Source organism: Puntigrus tetrazona, chromosome 23 (genome assembly GCF_018831695.1).
Source record: "Puntigrus tetrazona isolate hp1 chromosome 23, ASM1883169v1, whole genome shotgun sequence".
Taxonomy (NCBI): Eukaryota; Metazoa; Chordata; class Actinopteri; order Cypriniformes; family Cyprinidae; genus Puntigrus; species Puntigrus tetrazona.
Window position 1 is genome coordinate 12,311,509 of NC_056721.1, and position 22,769 is coordinate 12,334,277.

At 37.3% G+C, this 22,769-nt stretch overlaps 1 protein-coding gene across 1 annotated transcript in view; it reads left to right on the plus strand.

The window, feature by feature from the left end:
• Window positions 1-21,097: 21,097 nt before the first annotated feature.
• Window positions 21,098-22,769, plus strand: part of kcnab2b (potassium voltage-gated channel subfamily A regulatory beta subunit 2b) — a 51,506-nt gene continuing 49,834 nt past the window's right edge. Inside the window, exon 1 of the mRNA XM_043224684.1 lies at window positions 21,098-21,233. The gene's annotated coding sequence lies outside the window, so the exon portion shown is untranslated. The remainder of the gene's footprint in view (window positions 21,234-22,769) is intronic.

Consider the following 22,769-nt stretch of genomic DNA (forward strand, 5'->3'; position numbering starts at 1 on the left):
ATCTATTGGCATTTATCATATACACTCTTTTCACTGCTTTGATGTTGCTGTCAACTGTAATCATGATTTAATCCCCATCTTAACAATGCCGTATTTTTATAGTCACTTTGAAGTCAAGAGCATCATGACAGTTGTGGTGATTTAAGATACTAAAAATATCGGTTTCCAGTAATTGAGTTGCGCTGGAAGTGAATAGAGTGAAGTGTTGCAGACAGTGTCACAACAGAGACTCTCAGAGCACTGCATTCACAGAAGAGCTGCAGGGCCTGAGGGAATTTACTGCGTTTCTTATGAGGGCACCGAAGGCTGGGCACTGAATACCAGCCAATGTGTAATAGCATTAACGGCCCAAAATGCGGGCGTTTGTTGCACCTCCCCTTAAAACGAGCACCTCTCTGATGATGGATTATCTCTCGGTGCTTAATTAAGATCTTTAAAGGAACGTACATTGTAAACAAGTTTTAGTACGGCCATCTGGGTTGACTTAACGCATTCACACAGTGAGGGAATCTTTCTGGAATGTGATTTTGCACTGAGGAATCCTCTTTATGATTCAGCTGTCCTCAATGTGATGTCATAAAATATCATTTCAGATATTTCCAATATTACTGTTAGGGGAGCATCTGCTGGGATGATCTCATAAAGTTCTAGTGCATTACATTAAACGTTTTTTTTTTAATAACGCAATGTATTATTAACGCCACGTTATATTAGATATCTAAAAGTATGACTATATCTAATATGTATAATGTACCTTATAAATATATAGGCTAATTTTAAATGATAATGAATAAATGGGTGACTAAATAGCCAATATCATCAAAAGACGGAACTGACTTTGCAGTGGGGGGGAGTTTTAAAGAATTTCTGGGACGTGGTGCTTTCTTGATAATGAGTATTTTGGGTCACTCACACGTTGTTATTTGGAGGCAGGAACATGCCACGAGGAACAGACTGATTAAAACATGTCTGAAGAATTCACCACGACACCCCATCCCCTCCTTTGACTGTTATTATTATGTTTTAGAAACTCCACGGTGTCAACCTCTCGAAAACGTAACAAAGAAAGCACTTACAAAGCCTAACATCTCCTTAAATCCCATAATTATTCCAGGATACATTATGTACCTGAGCCCGGGTGTCTGATCTTCACCGAAGGGATTCCACATTCCTACAATCAGCTTACACCGACAGATCGCATGATTGCCTAATAACCCGGATCGGTAAGTAGAGCGCTTAGCAGAAGATTGTTACAGAGGGAAGAATGCGTCCCTTTGACAGACGCCATTGTTCGACATATACTGCTCCCGCGACGCATTATGCTCTTCTAAAATGGATTTTTTTTTTTTAGTACAGATGTCAATAGGGTAAGACAATTTTATTTCTCCTCGCAATTCACGCAAAGTTTCCCTTTTTAAACCCAGTCTTTCATTTGCCGTCTCCAGGCACCTAATACAAGATTATAGTCCCCCATAGTAACCCTGGCATCCCTCAACCAAGCCTCGGTGTGCCCCTCCTTGCCCCCAGACTCTAATCTCCACACTCCAGCATCACTGCAAAATTAAGCTGTGAGAGAGCTGGGAGTCGTTTTAACCCCGCTCGGTCTAAAAGGCTCTCAATGTACCCTATTGAAAAAAAAGTCTCGGTGCAGTCAACATTCCCCCCCCTCCAATATGTCTCGTTCCTATCTCTCTTTAATGTCGCGCGTATTTCTCGCGTCCTCCGTGCCATCTCACCTCACTGAGGAAAAAAAGGCGGGATTTCAAGGTGAACATGCAGGTATAAATCCAAGAGATAAGTCGCGGAGCCTGTTTACAGGTTGCTCGCGAAATCTACAGTCAGCTTGCGGACTTATTCATATAATAATCCAAAAATGGAGGGGAAATACTACAGAATGAAAATAATGAGAAGGCGCTGCTGCTTTCTGTGGAGAGATACATACATAAACCTTCTTTTTGAAAGCAGTCAGCTCTTAACAAAGCGTGACGCCCGGGTATAGACTCTAATACACAAAGACAATTTTTCTAGATAATAGCCTATCACGCAGGATACAATTTAAATTAAAAAATGCAATTTTCACCTTGAAATGAACAAATGATTACAATTTCTATACAAATTAAGGCATCCAGGCAGCGCCTCAGTGCACAGCTCAGGCCATGAAACCTGACATAATTACCATGAAATACATTCTCAAATATTTGTATTTTGTCCATAGCTTTAAAACATGCCAGTCTGCCGCCTTCTGATCTCACCTTCTGGGGCAAACACAGAAAAAAAGAGTGGAAATCATCTAAGATGAAAAGCCCTTCAACAGGCAAGATAAAAATGTGTAAAAAAGGGATAGGGGAGAAATAAAACAAACAGTAAATTGCTGCCGTTCAGCCTGACAGCCCCTGGAGTTATCTCTAAAAGCCAAATTACTGAGTCTTATCATGGGAATCATATCTAATGGTTATCTACTCAGATGTTTCTCTCTCTCCCTCCTCTCTGCACCCCCTGTTCTTTGCCAGAGATTGCATTTATTTATGATTAGGAATATCTTTAGAAGAAAAGATGTTAACTTGTACATTTCGTTTGGAAAGTTATGGTGAATTGAAAGTGCTACAAAAGAAGGAGGCATGTAATTCAGAGGTGAGCGCGGCATCTGAGGATGATGGGAGAGATGCATGCCAATGACCAGGTGGTAGCTGTATGCAAATATCTCAAATACAGGCTCGGGAAACTATTTATATTTAAATACATATGAAAATGCTTATAAATAGAAACGTTTAAGAATATATGTAGGTGCACAGACATAAATATACAATAGGCTTTTGAGATGCAGGGGTATTTGAATTTGCCCACCTCTTTATTTAAATTAAATGCATTTTATAGCGAAAATATAATACTAATATAATATAATATAATAATATAATAATCAATCGCGATTAATCGCATCAAAAATGTTTTTGTTTACATAATATATGTTTGTGTACTGTTTATAGTCATGTTTTAATACGCATATATATATATATATATATATATATATATATATATATATATTTCAGAATATTTTTTTTACATATTATATATAATTTTATATATATATATATATATATATATATATATATATATATGTATATATATATATATATATATATATATGTATATATATATATATATGTATGTAAATAAATGCACATTATTTTCAAGATATATACATGCATGTGTGAGTATTTATATACATATAATAAATATACACAGTAAACATTTAAACTAAAACTTATATTTAGGAAGCAAATGATCATCAGACAGCAATATAACTTCTTATACTAGGCTGATGAAGACAAGTATTCATATTAGTAATCACCCCAAAACAAAATGAGCCGTACTGCATGATAGTATTTATTCAAGCAAATTGAAACGCATTACAACACCACTTCACATACAACACATGGCCTTGTTGACCTTTTCTCACATAGCTTTGCTCCTCACACATTTCTGAATATCGGAAAAGAAGAAGAGCAGCAGTTGTCTGGTTGGAAACGATCTCTCTTCCTCTCAGCACGCATGTGAAGGCTTGCTTCGTGCCTAAAGAAACCCTTAACAATGCTAGGAGAGAACTTGTAAAGACTTTTCCCTTCCTTACCTCTCCTCCCACTCCTCTATCTATCTCCGCGCACTGTCTGCCTGAGAGGCGCACATCAGATTTCAACACTTGACCTCATAATGCTGGAGGTCAGCGCCACACCAGCAGCAATTTCACACACAAGATGAAAGGGAAATTAACATTGAAGTTGTTTGAGGCGGCAGCTCTGGGCTCTGGCCAGCTCAGGCGGCAGTCTCCTAACCCCAGCACACTGTGAGCCACAAAGAGGGCGAGAGAAGAACAGGGCTGCTGGAAGCTGGAGGAATGCAGACGTCCTCCCGCTGGAGGCTTAGCCCCTGACCACCTCAACTCAAGGACCAGAAGGCTAAAGAGACCGAAGGAGAACACAGCGCTGCGGCATATCAGAAACAAGGTATTAAAAACAGGGCTTTGTGACCTTCAATTTCAGCCGAGCCGTGTTTTGGATGGTCTCCTGTGGAAATTCAATTTTAGTTTTATACTTTGACATGTGCACGCGGGAAAAAAAAGTGTGATATATCTTTTTTGTAAATGTTTTTTTTTTAATCCTCACATAGATATGTAGAAGAAACTATAACGCGAGGTAATAAAGATAATAAACGCACAACAAAAGTTGAAAAAAAAATCTTCTCTCCATTCACATCATGCAGGTGGATCTTTTTGCACTCCTGAGCTGGAAGATGGATGAACTAAAAAGTTCATTACATTGTTAAAGTGTTACTAATCACATGTACCTGCCACTGTGCACCTCCGAAAATCTAATGTGACACACTGAGATGGAAAATCTATTCTATTCGTCAGTGTCCCTGACTGTGTTACCGGTGCTCAATGGTAATTTCCCTCACCTCAACCAACCCTCCCCCAAAAACAATTTACAGTTCTGTTGCCATTATGTCCTACCAAGACCAGTGCAGATTCAGTCACGACCTTCATATTATGTGAAAATTGGACTTTGCAAACTCGACACAAGAAGGGGAGAGCGGGCAGAATTGCTTTTTGCTCGAAAAGCCCAGCATGAGTTCTTCAACAACAAAAAAAAGCTTCCTAAGAAGCTGGGTAATGTCACCCACTCATAAACATGCATGCATGCTAAAGGAAAGCTAAATTAAACAGAGGCACGAACGTTTTTCTTAATATTTAAATAAAAATGAATAATAATTTAAAAAATCCAGTCAGTGTTTGTGGCTCTTATCGTATCTGTTTTAACCTCCGGATAAATAACACACAAGCAGCAAACTGACATCGATGCCAAATGAAGTTGCCTCACTTGGTTCTTTTGGTTAGTTTGAACTGAAAAATTAGTACAACTCAAGAAACTTTAAAATAAAAACATACATTTTAAATTACTCATATATATAATAAAGTCAGTTGTCCCACGCATTAAAAAGTTAATATTAAAAACACACTTGTAAAAAGCAAAATACTGTGTTCGCTTTGTTAATGCATATAACTTAGGTAAGTTTTACATATTATTTATATACGTATGCATTTATTATTGTTATCATTGTTAATAAAACCAGTTACATGATTAGGTTTCTCGATAAAACTTTTTTTACCGTCTAAATAAGTGAATACTTTCACTGACCTATGAAATTGCTAACGTTTCACTGTTTTGTTTTGTCTCTCACAAAGAAAGTTATTAACATGACAAAAAAAAAAGCATTAAGCAAATGATGTCGGACGTGTGGGAAATGCTCGTCAGTGATTCGTCTAATGGCCTGTCACGTTCTGCTGGACGCATCGCGAGAGGATCTGTTTTTTGCAGCCTGTGCTATATATATATATATATATATATATATATATATATATATATATATATATATATATATATATATATATATATATAGAGGTGGACGTGCGCCTTGTTTACAAACACATTTTCAGCTGGGGCTCAAGAATCGTGTCAAACGTCAGTGAACGCTTCTGTGTTTCCTTTTTTTTCGCCCCCTACAGCACACTCGCATTGTTTTTTTTTTTTCCTCCAGCATGTTGATTGTCGCTTCTCCAGCTTTCTAATTTAATCAGTAGTCCCATCGGGCTGCAGAAATGAATCAAGCGTTTGTTTATCCAACGTGTCTGCGCGTTTGACTGATGTCTTGCCTTGTTTGTGTTATCCCAGAGCTGTGCCCACTTTGTTATTAATTGAGCTCTTTTTGGCCGTCGTTTTGCTCTTTTTAATTCCCTTAAAGGAAAGATTCTGCTTTTCAGATCTGCGGCACTGCGGGTCATTAATTATGAAGGCAATAAAAGGTGCTTGTGTTGTGCCAGTAAGCCTCTGCCAGTGCAAGGAATCTTTCTGTTAACCGGAGGCTTGTCTTTCTTTGCATTCAGGCTGGAGGGACGGTATTGTATGTAGCACCGACAGGCTCTTGGACACTGAGGCCAGTTGCCACATCTTCATGCAATTTACAATAACGTGCGGCGACAGTTCTCCAAGCGAGTGTGTTTTGTCTTTTGCGGAGGACAAGTTTGAATGGAAGGAAGAATAATTACGACAAGAGGTCCCATACGTCGTGTAAAGCCTGCGGTCTGGAGAGACGAAGAGTCTTAAGTATGCTTTTATTTTGCACAGATCTTCACTCCGCATTTCTTGCTGTGCCACGCTGTTGCGTGCTTTTATTGTGTAAATATTAGATAAAGAATAGAGGCTTACAAGTAATCTTAGGGACATGAATTATCACAAATATAAATGCTACTGAATGCTTACTTGTTTAGCATTTAAAAGCATAATCTTCATTATTTGTGGATGCAGTGATAGGCGCCGCGCTACTGTCTTTGCTCGCGCGCTCTGAAGTTGCCACGGAACGCGGAGATTGGAGCAAACGTCGGACCGCTGAATATCCATTGACCAATAAGAATCAAGTATTTCAGAGCGATGACTGCTGAGGTCATATCAGTCATCACTGTTATACAGTGACTTTTTTTTATTAATTTCGAATTTTTTAAAAAATAGTCACATATTTATAAGACATGTCTTAAATGATATATTATTAGGTCTTCTATATCACTTAAACAGAGATAATAGATAATAGACATTTAAAATATTATTTAGTTTTTTACTCAACGTTTTATTGATATATGTGTCCAACTTTATCATGTCCTCAGCGCAAAGTAACTTCCACTAGAAATATAAACCATGAAATTATAAAACCAACTAAATATTTTGAAATTATGTCATGGACTTGGCTAAATTTAATCTAATCATATCTCTAAAAATTATGTGAAACCATTTATTCATTGTTTTCTTCATTTACCTAGTCCATACACACACACACACACACACACACACACACACACACACACACACACACACACATATATATATATGTATGTATGTATGTATGTATGTATATATATATATATATATATATATATATATATATATATATATATATATATATATATATATATATATATATATATATATACAAGACTTACTATGGTTTACGGTTTATGTAGGCTACGTGTTCTTTCTCTCTTTGTCCCTTACTGCTATCTTAGCAGTAATGACTTTTTATTATGAAAACATATTCAGAATATCTTGTGGGGCTGTCCTTCACGTTTTGAGGATATGTTAATCCCTGAGACGGCAGCTGTCTCCTATGCTCAGCACCTGTATTAAATCTATTATGCTCTCTGGAGTCTCATTGGGATGAAAATAAGAAATCCCCCTCTTATTGTCCCCGCGTGCAGTCAGGGGAATAGTCAGCGTCTGCAATAGACCTGTGTTTGGGAAAAGGGCAATTACAAATGAATTTAACATCTAGACGGAAGTGGGATTACAAGGCCTTATATCAGTTATAGAATTCTCCTCCCTCATTACATTTGCACACACAGGCATTTGGTACTGATCTGAGAATAGGGAGAACATTTTAAATTGAGGGATTAGAGCAACTCAGATCAACCTGATTGTACACGATGTCGTAAAATGTTTCAGTAGCAAGACTGAGATTTAGGCAGCCTACTTATTTTTAAAGAATGACAGGCTCAAATCAGCTCTTTGATGAAAAATGACATTAAAGCTATAAAGAGAGATACTTTCGAACTATTCAGTGCAACAACTCATGCTGTCCAATATGTTTAATAATTTTAACCACCCTTTACAACAGATGTCATTCACATTTTGCCACAGACATTTTAATAATATACATAGAAAAAATATATGATATACAGGTATGTCAAATATATCACTCATTCTTTCTGCAAGCATCTCGATGGTAACAGCTGATTTCTTGACAGTCATTTCAACCATTTATATTCAAATTATTTTTTTCAAAAGCTGATTCAGTCAGAAACCAAACCTGAGTTTGGTCCCGTCTCAAATTGCACGCTAAAGCCCAGTTTACACCAAGCATGATAACGATAAAGATAAAGATAGGGTCCTAAAAATCGTTCTCCTAAAGAATAGCAGCGTCCACACCACAACTATAATAATAAAGGCAAAGAGAAACGATATCGCTAAAATAATTTTCAGAACGATCCTCTCCAGCTGACGAACGATAGAAACATTGCCAACCAATCAGAATCCATCTTGCTATCACACGCTTGAACTTATAACAAACAGACAATATCGTTCGCTGGTGTGGATGCAAATATAGTTATCGCTATCTTTATAGTTATCGTGCTTGGTGTGAACAGGCCTTAAAGCCTCGTGGTCTTTCTCTGAGTCCACATTTTGTGATGCCGCTTTGACTATCAAGTCTTCTGTGGAGCTCTCCTCAGTTCAGGCTTTGAGGGTGCAAAGAGGACACTCACGAGCACCCTTCTGAAGCTAAAATGACAGATGGGACAACCTACGGTCCTGTGGACTTAATGTACATGTGTTCACAAGTCTACAAGATTGCATGTGCCATTCGGAACAAGACCTTTGATGAGTGAGTCATTGAATCATCTACTCAACCTGTTCATTTAAAAAAGCATCAAAAAGTCAACAGCACTCTGCATATCAAGTGCAGATAGCAATAAATGTAACTTACACAATATTGACTTAAAATCATTTTATTAAACCGTATCATTAAAAGTTCCAGCGCTGTATGAGATCTTGTTTTTTTTCCGAAGTATAACTCTAGCTCTCCCTCTTATGTGGATTCACTGAATGGTACATTCTTATGTCTAGGCTACATAAAACAACACACTGACAAAATGTGTACAGCTGTAGCAACCATCAAACAGATCTGCCTGTTCAAACGGAGGTGGGATCAACATCGCAACTGAAAGCAGAACTTGCAATCCATCAAATTTAAAGGGAACTTGTGCCTCAATATAAATGTTCCTCTAAGCCCTTTGGTACCTCTCTCCTTTCCCTCACTGGGTATTACTTAAAATTATGATCAGAGGCAAGTCCTCAGGTTTCAGGGCATCAAATATGGGGTGGGGGGAAGGGAAAAGAAAAGAAAGATAGGGAGAGAGGGCATAAGAAAGAGGGAACAAGAGAGGAGAGAACATTTTCCCAGGGTTCTGACAACTAGAACAGCTGAGATTCCGTCCTCCCCCATCCTTTAGGCCAGAGACAGCTCATTGTGCCCACAGATGTGTGTGAGGGAAGGTTGTGATGTTGTGCCAGAACGGGGAAAGTTGTGTAATGAGAAAAGTGGGGAGAATGCCCATTCCTGCTTAATGTTTTTTCTCCCACATGCATAAAGAGAGATTGGCCGAACAGCTGCAATTGTTCCATGTGTCGGTACCCAAGCAGCCGGGCTGAAGATACACTCTCAGTGCTCCTGCTGATGGCCCTCACTCTCTACTCTTTTAATATGCAGAGATATTTTATGAATGACACATCAGTGATTAGTGTTTTTATATTCAAGAGAAATTATGTCATAATCATTTATCTTGTCTTAATTGGATTCCATTACAAGGCCCAGAGCAGCTTGTGGTGCCAGTCAGTAATTATGCTAAATTACAGGACATTTTTATGTATTCATTTTATTGTAGTTTAGTTTAGTTTAGTTAAAAATATCACGAGTCTCGCTAAAATTATTATTTATTTCAAAAACATTTTTAAAAAGTACAAAAGCTATTACTGGGGCGGTACTTTCTTTACCCCTAAGGTGCTTATTAGTGCCTAAAGCTTCCGTATAATTACCTGTATGGTTCGTAGTGGCCCGGTTTTACAGAAAGGACTTAGAGTAAGCCAGGATTAGGCTGTAGTTCAATTAGGACATTTTTAGAAAAATGATTAGAAAAAAAAACATTACTGTTGTGCATCTTGAGACAAAACATAAGCGCTGTTATATTTCAAGTCAGTGCAAGTTTATTTCAGTTATTTGAGAGTTTGGGACAATTTTATTTTCTCCCTTTAAACCTTTTTTTTAGAACTTTAGCGTGCTCAGGACAACTTTTTCAGTTTTTCCCTTCTACCGACAGCCTCATTACTACTCACACAGTGATTTTTGTTTTCATAGCAGGGCTAAGAGAAGATGCAGAGGGTCATCTGCTGCTATCATTTGTTTAATGTAATTTTAGTTTGCCCAAAGGAGGTTATAAAACACTAAACATCAAACCTCGGAACCCAAATAAATCCTCCTGTCCTGCTCTCTTATTACGGATAATAAGACTCATATGCTCAGTTTGCATACAATATCAGCTTGAGCCATGTGACTCCTGGCAGTTTGAATGCCTTGACTATTTGAAATGCATTTTGGGATGCATCATGAGAACAAATTTAACTTTATAGTGCCATCAAAAATGAAATTCATGGGACGTGGCAAGCTGGAGGGTGGTTTCCCACAAATTTAGCCCTGGCTAAAAGGCTTTATTATGAGTGAAATGCTGAGAGCAGATGTCAACAGTACTCTTGGCCCTGCGACTGTAGGTGGGTAGAGAAAGTTGTGTTTGTCGGGGGAGGCCCCCCAAAAGCCAACATCTGTTCCTATCACCATCAGTGCTGCAGCTGGAAGGGTGTGTGATGTCATCAGAGGGCAGCTGGCCTCCGTTAGACAACACAGTGAGAGGGTGCGAGGGTGAGAGGGTGAGAGCGTGAGAGAGAGAGAGAGAGAGAGCTGCTGTCAGGAAAGGTGAGGTGGGTGCAATATGATATGATGCCTGCTTTTCTCCTCCAAATTAATTTATTTAAAAAACATTCAACTATCAAAGAATCAGCCATGAGGATAATGTCGACCAATTAAAATAATAATATATATATATATTTACTTTTTAAAGATATTTTTACCTTTTTTTGACAAAACCAATCAAAATAGTGTAGAAACAATTTTCATTCACAAATCACTAATCATTTTCTCAAATAATTACAAAGAAATGGCAAGTAATACAATGAATTAAACATGATTTTATTTTAGACAGAATGAAATTGTGAAATCTTCTAAAAAAATGTTTTGGAAATAATGACGATGTGTACTCTTAAGGTGGGAGCAAAATATGTTACATATATAAGTAAGGTACGTTAATTTTTCTGGTACTTTTTGTTAATATTCCTGGTAATTTGGAGTAATATGCTTAGTCCACTTAAAAATGAAAAGTAAATCATCAGAATTCCCCATCATGTTATTTCAAACCTCTAACTATCTATTTTAGATAATGCTGGTAACTGGTAACAGTTATTTCCCATTGAATTTTATGTACATTTATGATGGAAATGAGAAAAAAAAATTAATATGGTGCCAGAATGGTTTGATTATCAACATTGTTCCAAACATCTTTTGTGTTCAGCAGGAAAAAGAAAATAGTTTGGAACAATTTGAGGGTGAAGAATAATTAGAATTTTTACAGAAGGTGGACCATCCCTTTAAGTAGTTAAATACTGACTGTTGTTACCTAATGAGACCCATAGCATTAATCTTATCAGCTATTTGAGATGTTTTTATACGGCAGATCTATACACCCTAATGATCATCATACTAGTTCCCATTAAAAAGCAGAGGCTTTATAGCTTATTCAGGAAATTGAGAAATTTAAGTAAAGAGTGGGCTTTACCTTAAACACTAAGCCTGCACTTGCAGAGAGGGTCCGCAGATCTATATCACATATTTGAGAGGAGATGTGATGTCTGATAGGACCCCACTGTGATGTGAGCACAGAGAAGGGGCCCTCTGTTTGAGAGAGACTCTAAGGCTTCGTTATGGAGCTTAGCTCACCATCCATGCTAATATAAACCACGTAAACTAAACATCTCCCTTTCTGTGCCTGTGTGTACAGACCATACCGAGCCACCTCAGGGACCCCAGCATTGCTTTTTAATAAGTAGGGCATTACAAAGCAGCTTCCTGTGACTGCAAATTCTACCCTTCGGAGAGAAAGGTTTTATTGCAATCAAATAGGAAAGATGAAACTCTTACTGCAGCTAAAGAGAAAAGTCATTACTTTCTACGAAAACTGAGCTGTTGGTTATTTTCATTGATGAGATTTTCGGTTGTAATCGCTGTCTTGTACTGGTCATGTGAAATGATGGGTTATCGATTATTCTTGACTCCATCATACACAGACACAATCCGTTTAGAGCGTAGTGAACCTTTAAAGTGATATTCGTAGAGAAAACCTTTAACTTAACCTTTTAACTTTTCCCTATTCACTGGGAAGGAGATATTTAGCAAACTTCACCTGACTGTTAAAAATCATGACAACTTGCCTTTTTTACAACACTATATTTTAAGAGTGTGCCATCAGGACAAAATGACACCCCGGTCAACAAAATTACAATTTTTCATTCCATTTGATTCAGATAAATGACTTCTTTATTTTACCTGATATTGCTCATATCACCAATCTCTCTTCCCCCAACTATCGCCAACCATCTTTCATTTCACTCCGTGTGGTTTAAAACCAAGTTGTATGTCATGTTTGAAGACCTTTGGTCTGTTTATTCTGTTTTATATTGATGCTTAAGGTTACGACACCATCAAAAGAAAAGTGCTTCAGATACTTTTTAGATGCTGCCAGCCCTTGTGGGGCTTTATTCATGCACACAGCTTCTTTACACTATTTGGGGTGTCTGGTTGAAACCTTTTGTACTTTTTCTAGACTTTTCACCTCACAAATTTCCCTCTCTCCACCCTTGTCCTTAAAACATTTATCGCCTTCAGCCTCTACCTCAGCATTTCCGTATTAAACTTTTACTGCTGCTGAACAGTTGGCTTCGAAATAAGCACTATGTTAGTAAAACAATAAATGAAATGAGCGGGCCACTGACATGCGACGCCAGTCTCCCTTCAGCGAATTTGTGGACTGTTTTTGTCTGTAAACACACAGCATCTATTTGTGTCCCACACTGATTTTATATGACCTTGCTCACATGGCCCGTCTCTCCAAACTACCACTCAAAACGTGGTGTCTCACATTGAGGAGTCTGAAAACAAGTTGTTGTATCTATAATAGGACTAGTGCTTTGTGGAAGACTGCTCTTGCCCCAGGAGATATTTTCCCCTCGGACACTGGGCTCACAAAAGCAGCCAGTGTACTGCGGCAATTCCCTTCCTAATCTTCAGTATCCTCTTAACCCCCCACCCTCCTCACCCAAACCCTCCCATCTCGCCCTCCTTCATCTTCTCCATCAATATAATAAGTCTACAGTACCCATAATTTGGTGTCATGTCTCTGACCTCTGGCTCTTGAGCAGCCACAGTGAGCACCACGCTGATAAGCAGAGGGATCCATTTTTCTGCATTGGATTTGGCTAATAAAGATAGACAAGCAGCTTGTCGATAGCCCTCCGCTCGTGACGCCTCGCCTGCAAAGCTGCGGGGGTATTTGCGCAGGGTTTCGATCTCTGTCGCTTGAACGCTGAAAGCTGGGGCTGTTTGCGACAGTGCGTTTGGTGTGAGGATATTCTCATGGCACGAGATCAACCGCAATTCACCGTGTGATTTCACCAAGCACCTGCTTGAAGTGCAGCTGTCTCTACCGGTTATCCTAGCATTGTGATCAGCCAGTAACATACTTTGTTTGGAAAATGTGTACCACACACATTTTGTGAAAGTCAAAGGCGGAAGGTCTGAGGTGAACACCGAATATAGCAGATTAAGCTTAAAGACATTTTATAGCTTGAAATCCCGTGAACAGAATGCTGTATACTCGGTCTAAAACTAGATGGAGAATCATTTAAACAGATTTTTAGTGCGGTATGGACTTTTTAGTCCTAGCTTATCATATTTGGGTCATTTTTCTCTGCGTGTATTTTTTTTTTTTGAGCCCCCTATAATTGATAAGGGTGCCCTCTGTTGACATGCTATTGTATTACAACTGTTTCTATCCACTTCCACATTTGGTTACTTAGAAAAGAATTGTATGCATATTATTCTTAATGGTTCTATTAACAGTTTATAAGGAAATAAATATTTGAAAAAAGGAAAACCTATTTAAAAGAAATGCCATTTAACATTTAAAATAATTCTGCGCTTGCACAGTTGTTTTTAGAGGCAGCGTAAATGCAATCCAGTAACTGGCTTTTAATATTTAACAGAAAGTACAAAGAAATGTGATAACATTTATTTTATTTATAAAATACCCAAAATAAAATGCATATGTGTATCTACACATGTTTTTGTATTGATGACTACACAAAAGAAATATCACGTCTGAAAGCTTTATGCGTTTTATTCATTAAAAACATGTGACTATTTAGACTCAGTAGTTTAGGAATCAGACTACATCTTTGGTGTCATTTACTTATGAAAAAGAATCAGCTCATACAAGTCATTCATTGAGGAATCAGATTACACTGATTGCAAAGTAGGCCAATATCTAAGTCCGAAAGCACTTCCTGTCCCCTATATACTGCACTTTATTATTTGTCGGCCATTTTGTAGTGCTGTCCCAATTCTGAATGATCAACTTTATTCTCTACATTTGTTTCTGACAGTGCACTCAACTGCCATACACTATAGGAGTCATTAAACGAGCGTGTGGTTTCAAACAAAGTATACGTTTATTTTTCATTCGTTAAAAAAAACCGTCTCGTAAGAGTCATTTGTTTATTGTAGACTGCTTTCGCAGTGTTACAATGTTCAAAAAGCATTTTAGCATTCTGTCTGCATCAGCATTTACGTGATTCATAACTTTCGAACGCTTCGATATGATCTGGTTTTCAGTTCTTCCCACAGTCACATTTACAGACACAACACGGCCGTGTAATGGTTAAATCACTGACAGTAGCCCACAGAAGACATCAGGGAGCAACTGGGTGAGTAAATCCCTTTGAAGCGGAGGCGCCATGCACTGCACAAGCCTGAGATGGCAGCTGAATTCCTCTGTCCTTCCGCCGCATCCCACAATGCACACGTAGCTGGCTGCCGACACGCTCTGCTCTTACCCTGTTTGAAAGAGGCCTGAGGACGGACACCCAGCTCCACTGACCTGCATTAGAGAAGTTCAGCCAGCCACTCCAGCTGTGACGCACGGACAGTGACTGGATGTCTTCATTGGTCAATTGGCTGAAACATCAATTTTCACCCTTTTAAGAGGGACAAATAGCCGTTCAAAATTAAAGCAAACTGAATCAGCGTGAATCATCTGCGGAGTTCTTTCCAACTGTGATTCAAGCAGAAACAGAAGATACTAAGCGAGCTTTAGTCATTTTCTTTTTTTTTTTTCATGTGTTTTGAATTTCCTCCTTTTTCATCTCATGATTAACAGTAGGAAAAGTCTGTGCATTTTCTTATGTGAATTTAGAGATCATTTCAGAGTCACAGTTAGATGTGTAGGTTGCATATACAATCTCCAAATTGCAAATAGCATTTTCTGGATCATCCCACTGACATCCATCTTTATGATGCAACCCGCTGGGCAGCCGGAGAGCAAAAGATGAATGTTTGTGATGTTGAGTGACTCACTAAAGACACACATTTGACACAGTTGACTTGTCTAATGACATGTAGGATTGAACAGAGGCAAAAGAGGGATGTAGATAAGGAAACATCTGTCCTGTTCTTCAACTGTTCTCCTCTCCCATATGGAAAAGCCTGTTTCTCTGTGCACATTTGTTTCCAATTCATTGGTTTTCAGTGAGAGGAGCTCTTTTTTTTTTAACAGGAAGAGAGGTTGGGGCATGACCTGATCTCTTGATTTCTTGTGTCTTGATAGTATTCAAGGTATACATTTTATCAGTCAATGCATTTCTTGAGAATCTAACCTTAAAGGGACTTTTAATTCTGTTAGCATTTACTCACCCTCATGTTGCTCTAAAACTGTATGTATTGTTATCTTCTGCTGAAAATTAATGCAGATATTTTTGCACAGTCCATTGATTTCCATTGTGTGGGGAAGAATTACTAAGGAAGTCAATGGTTATCAGTAACTATTTGATTAACAACATTCTTCGAAATATCTTTTTATGTAATCAGTTTTATAAAAATAATAAAATAATTATGTGTTCAGAAAATATATTTAAAATCAAAAAATTAAATATTCAGGGCAACTAAATGTAAGAATTTGCTATTAAACCATATTGATGACACTGAACACTGTAATTAAATTACATTTGCAAGCACCAATATTCTAAATGTGTCAAAAACTACATGGAAAAAAAACAACAAAAACTGAAACCTTTAATATATTTGATAAAAAGATTAATTAATGGTTAATTGTAAGTTACCTTATACATATATTGTGAGAAATAGTAAATAGTTTACCATTAAATTGCACATAATTTTGTCAGATTTAAGTGATATATACTGTTTATGGTGGAAGTAACATACCGAAGCATAAAATAAAATAATAATAAAAAAAAAAAAAATTTGTTATCAGTAATGTGATTAGGGTCTTTAGTGATAGTTTTGATGTTACTAAACATGTATTGCATTATTTTATATATGTAGAGAGAGTAGTACTGGACAACAGTTAATTGTGATTAATTGCATCCATATATACATATAACATATATATGTGTGTGTGTGTGTGTGTGTGAGTACTGTGTATATTTATTATGTATTTATAAAGGTGCGATTTTGAATGCAATTAATCCAAGACATTGACAATCTAAAGACATTGTCACAAAGAATTTCTGGCAACCACATCTGCTGTAGAGTACAGAAGACTGGTGTAAATTGTTTAGCAGAAAGTGTGAGGACAAGATATAGTTTGCAAGGCTGATTTTGGCCAAATTATCCAAGGCTCCTTACGGTACTGCCATATGCGTGAATAATCTCAAGTGTTAATGATGTTTTCCCCTTTAACATACAGTATGTTTAGAGCAATAGGCCTCTCAGTGCTGGCTAATGATGTGTTACAAACATGTAAACCAAGCCAAGTATTAACAGAAAAACCTCTGTTCTCCATTACCATTGCTATGTGAATCCATAGCACCATGACCAACAACCCAAATGCAAACATGTTGGCAGAGTATAAAAGTCAGGGAAAGAGTACGAACAAAGAGAGTAAGGGGGGAAGAAACATTATACCATGATGTTTTGGGTGTAAATCTCCAGTGTGTAAGGGGATTTTGAGGTTTTCAGAGGAAGGGATGGTAAATCGATGGAGTCCATATGTTAACGGAGGTCAGGGTCTTCTGTAAGTGACATTATGCACGGCAAAACCAGAGCCAGCTACCAGATGAAGCAAACTACGGCCTGTATGGAAGCTACTGTGTGAAACAAGACAAAGAGATCCTATTAAATCATTAAATATAGTAGCTATATGTGACCCTGGACGCCAAAAGCAGTCATAAGTTGCACAGGTATATTTGCAGCAATAACTAACAATGCATTGCACGGGTCAAAAAGATTTCTTCCTCTTTCATGCCAATTATCATTCTGTACACTTCCTACCATAAATATATCAAAACGTAATTTTTGTTTGGTAATATGCATTGCCAATAACTTTATTTTGGACATCTTTAATGGCGATTTTCTCAATTTTTTTTTGCAGGTTCTGTTAGTTTTTAAACATTGTACTATCCTAACAACCTATACATCAATGGAAAGTGTATATATTCAGCTTTCAGATGATGCATAAATCTCAGTTTAACCCTAATGGTTTTGTGGTCTGGGGTCACACATAGCGGCATTACTTTGGTCTTCAGTGTCACATGATCCTTCAGAAATCATCCTTGGAAGCTACTGTGTGAAACACGGGAAAGACATTGCTATCTGTCATCTCGCAGCAGCATATTTGTTCATGAATATCCGTTTTTATCCCATACTCTGACCTGTACAAAACTGTATTCTGCAAATTCGACTCACATCCTGTAAGAAGTATCTGAAATCTTCACGATGAGGTTCACTTGATGCATAGTGAACTGGTGACTTTCCCTCTCCCACTACCAACTAAATAGCCTGTAAATCTAATCACAAGCTTATCCAGCCCTCCTCGGATTCCTCCTCAATGGCTCCTCTTGTTTCCCCATTCGAGAGGATCGTGCTATGCAACATTTCATCACCATCGCCTCATAAAGACATCAGTCTCTCCCATGATGGCGGGAAGAAGGAGGGCCACTGTGAGCAGTGAAGCTGTGAGTCATTGCTATAATCCCAGTGTCTTTATTACTTGGTATGGCAACATTTCCTACAGCTGCGTGCTGCCGCGGGATCAGTTGTCTCCTCAGAGCGAGAGGAGGCTCTTTGCTGTGGGTGTTGTAATGGAGGCCGAGGGCAGCTAGCTGAAGCTGTTGATTTGACGTTAGGTGCGAGTGATACAAGGCATGTGGGGCTGGTCTGAGGACAGAGAGAAGAAACTGAAAAAGCTCTACAGGCGTACATGTCATGCATATTGTATCTAAGACATGTTGAAAGCATAATAAAAACACCCTGTTATGCAGAGCTACACAGCGGTTTGAGCCGCCACTCTGAAAATTGGGCAGTTTAAGTTGTTTTGGAGGCTTTTGTGAGGTGCATGTGGAAAGGGTTTGGATTTTCTTTTTCAGCATTTCCTAGATTACGCATTCATAGAGTAGCAGCTATATCTAAAATTATATATAATATTGTAACTATATATACAATTTTGCTTAGGGAAATCTCAAAACCACCACATTTTAGATTGACATTGTATTGAAAGTGGTTTAATGATTCCTTTTATGGACATTTCTCTGATATTTGAGTTGGTTAAATCAGATTCCATATGTTCAGATATCTTTTATCTATTATTTAATCATTGTGCTGCTTGATATTTTTATGAAAACTGCTTAAAATACTTTTGCCCTGAAATTCTTTAATGAATTATTTTATATAGAAAACTTTTGTAACATTATAAATGGCTTTCCTGTCACTTTTGATGAATTTAATGCATGCTTGCTGAACAAAATAATTATATTTTTTTAAATGGTATAGTGTGATTTAATTTTTACTTACTGTACATTACTGTCTTTCTGTATTTTCATTTACAATATTATTATAATCATTATTTTAACCTAATTGCCATACAGCACTATAAACCTTTTTGTTCACCACACCAACCCCATCAAAATCACAATAACTCATGAGTATACATCCATATAATATTCTTTTTAATTGTTCAACGTTTTCTTTTTAAAAGTACATATTACAAATGTTGACCTCCAAGATGAACTATTAATCCGATACACATAATATTTTTTTTAGATGTCCAGTATAAATACAGAGAGCAAAAAAATCTTGTGCACCTAAAGTGAAACAAATTACACTTTAATATGTGTTAAGATTGCAATTAATTAGTTCTAAGTATCCAAATTTCTATGTGATGTCTAATATTTCTTCAAATGTCTGCTCACTTTGATGAGCGAGCCTTATTGTGAAATAATAGTTTGTTACGAAGAAAAATGACAAACTCCAGAAAAAACTGACTTTGCAAGAACATGCAAAGTTTTAAGAGATGATACACAATACAGTGGATTGTTTGTTTTTGCTGTGCAGGCGAAGTCAGATTCATTGAGAACTGAATTGATCATAAAAAAAAAAGATGTTTTTATTTGCAGGAGGGAAAAGAATAGCTCAGAGTAATTAGTTTACAAAAGGCTTTTTGTTCTTTCCCTCCCTGCGTCTGGAGCGGCTTTCCCCTGCTTTACGACAACAAAGAGGGCTAGAAAAGAAAGTTGGGTGTTTAGGAAGATACTGCGCTATGGCTGATTTAAGTTTGCGGCGTTTCGCGGATGGCACAGCGGGTGTATTTGCATCGTTAGTGTTTCTCAATCTAATCCCCATTCTTGCGAGGTTACCTGGTTTACAAGCAAGTTTAATAAGCGTTCCCTCACTGTGATCATATGCACATCATAAGCTTCTTTTGTGAGAAATAAAATAAACAAATAAAAACACTCAGATGTCTGTATAGGGAGAAATAGCTGGTGAATCTCGGCGGTGAGGCCCTAAAGCCCAGCTGCATATTTTGGTAATCACCACAGAGGCTGCTGGATTTGCACACAGTCATAGAAATAGGCTGGCTCAAGCCTCCCAAATCTTTGTTTAATCCAGTGTTTCAGTGAATGCTTTTAAGGCACCCAGCTATTAAATATATCAATGTAACATAATGCCAACCGCTGTTTTTAAGTGCCTGCTTACTAAATGTTCACTGGATACAAAGTTAATATGGGATACAAATAAAATGTGTGCATTTTTTCCAACTGACCCTTATTTATAAGCACTCCTACACACGCTCATAGTTCTGACATCGCATAAATACATTTAACGGTTAAATATGTTATTATTTTGGCATTTTTTTATTAACACAGTTGTGAAGTCGATCATCCTGCGAGTGCACGGCACCTCACTCTTAACCAAGCAAATATTACCATCTAGTGGCAGAGTTGGGAAATAAGCTTAAAGTATACTGCATAATCAGAATGTATGCTATATAGAAATGTTTCAAATGTTTCAAATGTGCACAGCAGACGTATTAGGAAATGAAAACCACTGCACTGCACATAGTGTTTATTAGGTTTTGGGGAAAATTTATTCCCAACCTCGTCACTTTAGTCAGACATTTATAGTGCTCGGCATCGTTCTAGTGGGCTGAAACTTAAAAGTGTCCACAATGCATTGCAAAAACCTCTCGAATTGACAGGATATGTTATGATATAGGTCTACAGCTACATTTTAAGTCACAAAATACACGGTGATAATAATAGGAAACTAAGAGGAAAGAATATGAACCAATCAGTCGAGTGATTCATTTAGAACGTATCGATTACATTCCGGATTGAGAACGTAGCATACTTTGAACGGGTAACTGTATTTTTAGAGAAGCAAGCGCGTGCAGCCATCTTTGGAAGTTTGTCTTTGAACTTGCTCTTTTGCGTCACTGTTGAAGAGTAAGCTAATTAGCCGGTGAAGCGTTCAAAAACGATTTACTCAAACAGTCCGAATCAAATGTTCCTCAACTCCGCAGATGCTGCCGAAATATTTCATATACCACGCCTGAAATGAGTATATCAAACATGCTTGCATCTGTAAAGACGACACAAACTGCAGCGTATGCTCCCGACAGAGATATGCGATAGTTACTGCAGTATGACGCGAGACGTTAGAGCCTCCGAGGTGATGTCATAACGTGTGGCGGATTACCTCACGCACAGCTACTCTCGCGAATGGCGTCATAAACACCGGCTCGCTTCCTTGTTGGCCAATGACAGCCGCTCGCGTGCGTCCGCGGCAGCGTGGCTTCGCGCTGGGGCTGAGAGCAGCGGGAGTTGTTCGGTGTCTGTGTTGTTGTTGAGTGTCAGACAGTCCCCGACATCATCTCACAGCGAGAACGCGTGTTTCACAATTCAGAGGTAAGGCAGCTCGCGTGCACGCCAACGCAAATATGTGTTTGTAACTCTGAGCGCGAGCACATATTTGCAAACATCAGTCATACATACTACAACCAGATATGTGAAATGTATATTGCATCTGAGAGATATATATATATATATATATATATATATATATATATATATATATATATATATATATATATATATATATATATATATATATATATTGCATTTTAAATCTAATATAGGTCCACCTTGTCCTGCTTGACCTCGTTGACCCTGATGACCTAACCGTTTTATCTGTATTTGTCTTGTTACAGAAGTGGCTTTTTCTACTTTGCATAGTCATTGCATTGTTTACCCATTGCATATTATTGCATGTAGCTCAGATGAAAATACATTTATGGTAGCTTTTGTGGTAGGCTATGCGAAGACTAACATTCATTAATCTAATGCTAATTTCACCTGGTTGTAACCCCATGACAAGACAAGGTAACACTGCCTTAATCATGTATAGTACTGTCCTTTGTGAAGGAACACTCTTTACCTTTTTACTCTTTGTATTGGATTCTAAGGTTGTCATTGAATTTCATTGCTTAAGGTGATCTCAGACTAATGGATTTTCAGTCATTTAAGCATTAACAGGCATAATGAATTAGGCCTTTAGTTATTTCAGACTCCTGTTATGAAGTTACAGTATACGTACCAAATTTGTTATTGACCAATTTTAGACTTTTCCCCCTTTATTTATTGGAATTTTATTCATATTTTTAAAATATTAAATATTTAATTGTGCATGCTCTGTTTATCTGTAGGTTTTTGCTGTCTGGTCAAATAAAGGCAATCTATGACCATTTTACAATTTTTAATAACACTGTTAAATGTAATATTTAGCAAATCTCAGATCTCACTCGAACCATTTCAGATTTTTAATATAGTTTTTTTTATTTTTATATAGTATTAATGTAAGTAATGTCAATTGTTGGCCAAAGCATAAAATAACTATGTTTATCTGTATTGATCAGCATATTGTGCATCAATATGAAGAATAGAGCATTTAAGAGTAAAAATATTAATTAATAATAATAGTAATCATCATCTTCATTATTTTAACACACATATATGAGACATTAGTGCATTTAATTGGAAGTGGATTTGTTTGTACTAATTTTGAGTGAAACTGATTATATATTTGCAGAGAGTTGATGTCAGTACTCTATTAATTTGCAAAATATTTCTGGGTTTTTTTTCAAAGTTTTTTCCTGATGCTTTTAATAATCTATCAACATTGTTGTATTTAATGTAACGTTTTTTCTTGTTTTAACTTTTTTTTTCACAACAACAATGCGTCAAATTTCTGATTTCAGAGCAAGTGACACATCAGTATTTGACCTCCAAATGAAACGTAATATCCATTGTCAGAGGACAGTTGAAAATATAATGACAGTCACTGCTGTTTTTGCTCAATGCTACTGACCTTGGTAAAAAGACACTTGTTCAAAACATGGTCCAGAGAATGAATCTGTCCATTCAGCACCTCATATCCTTTTATTG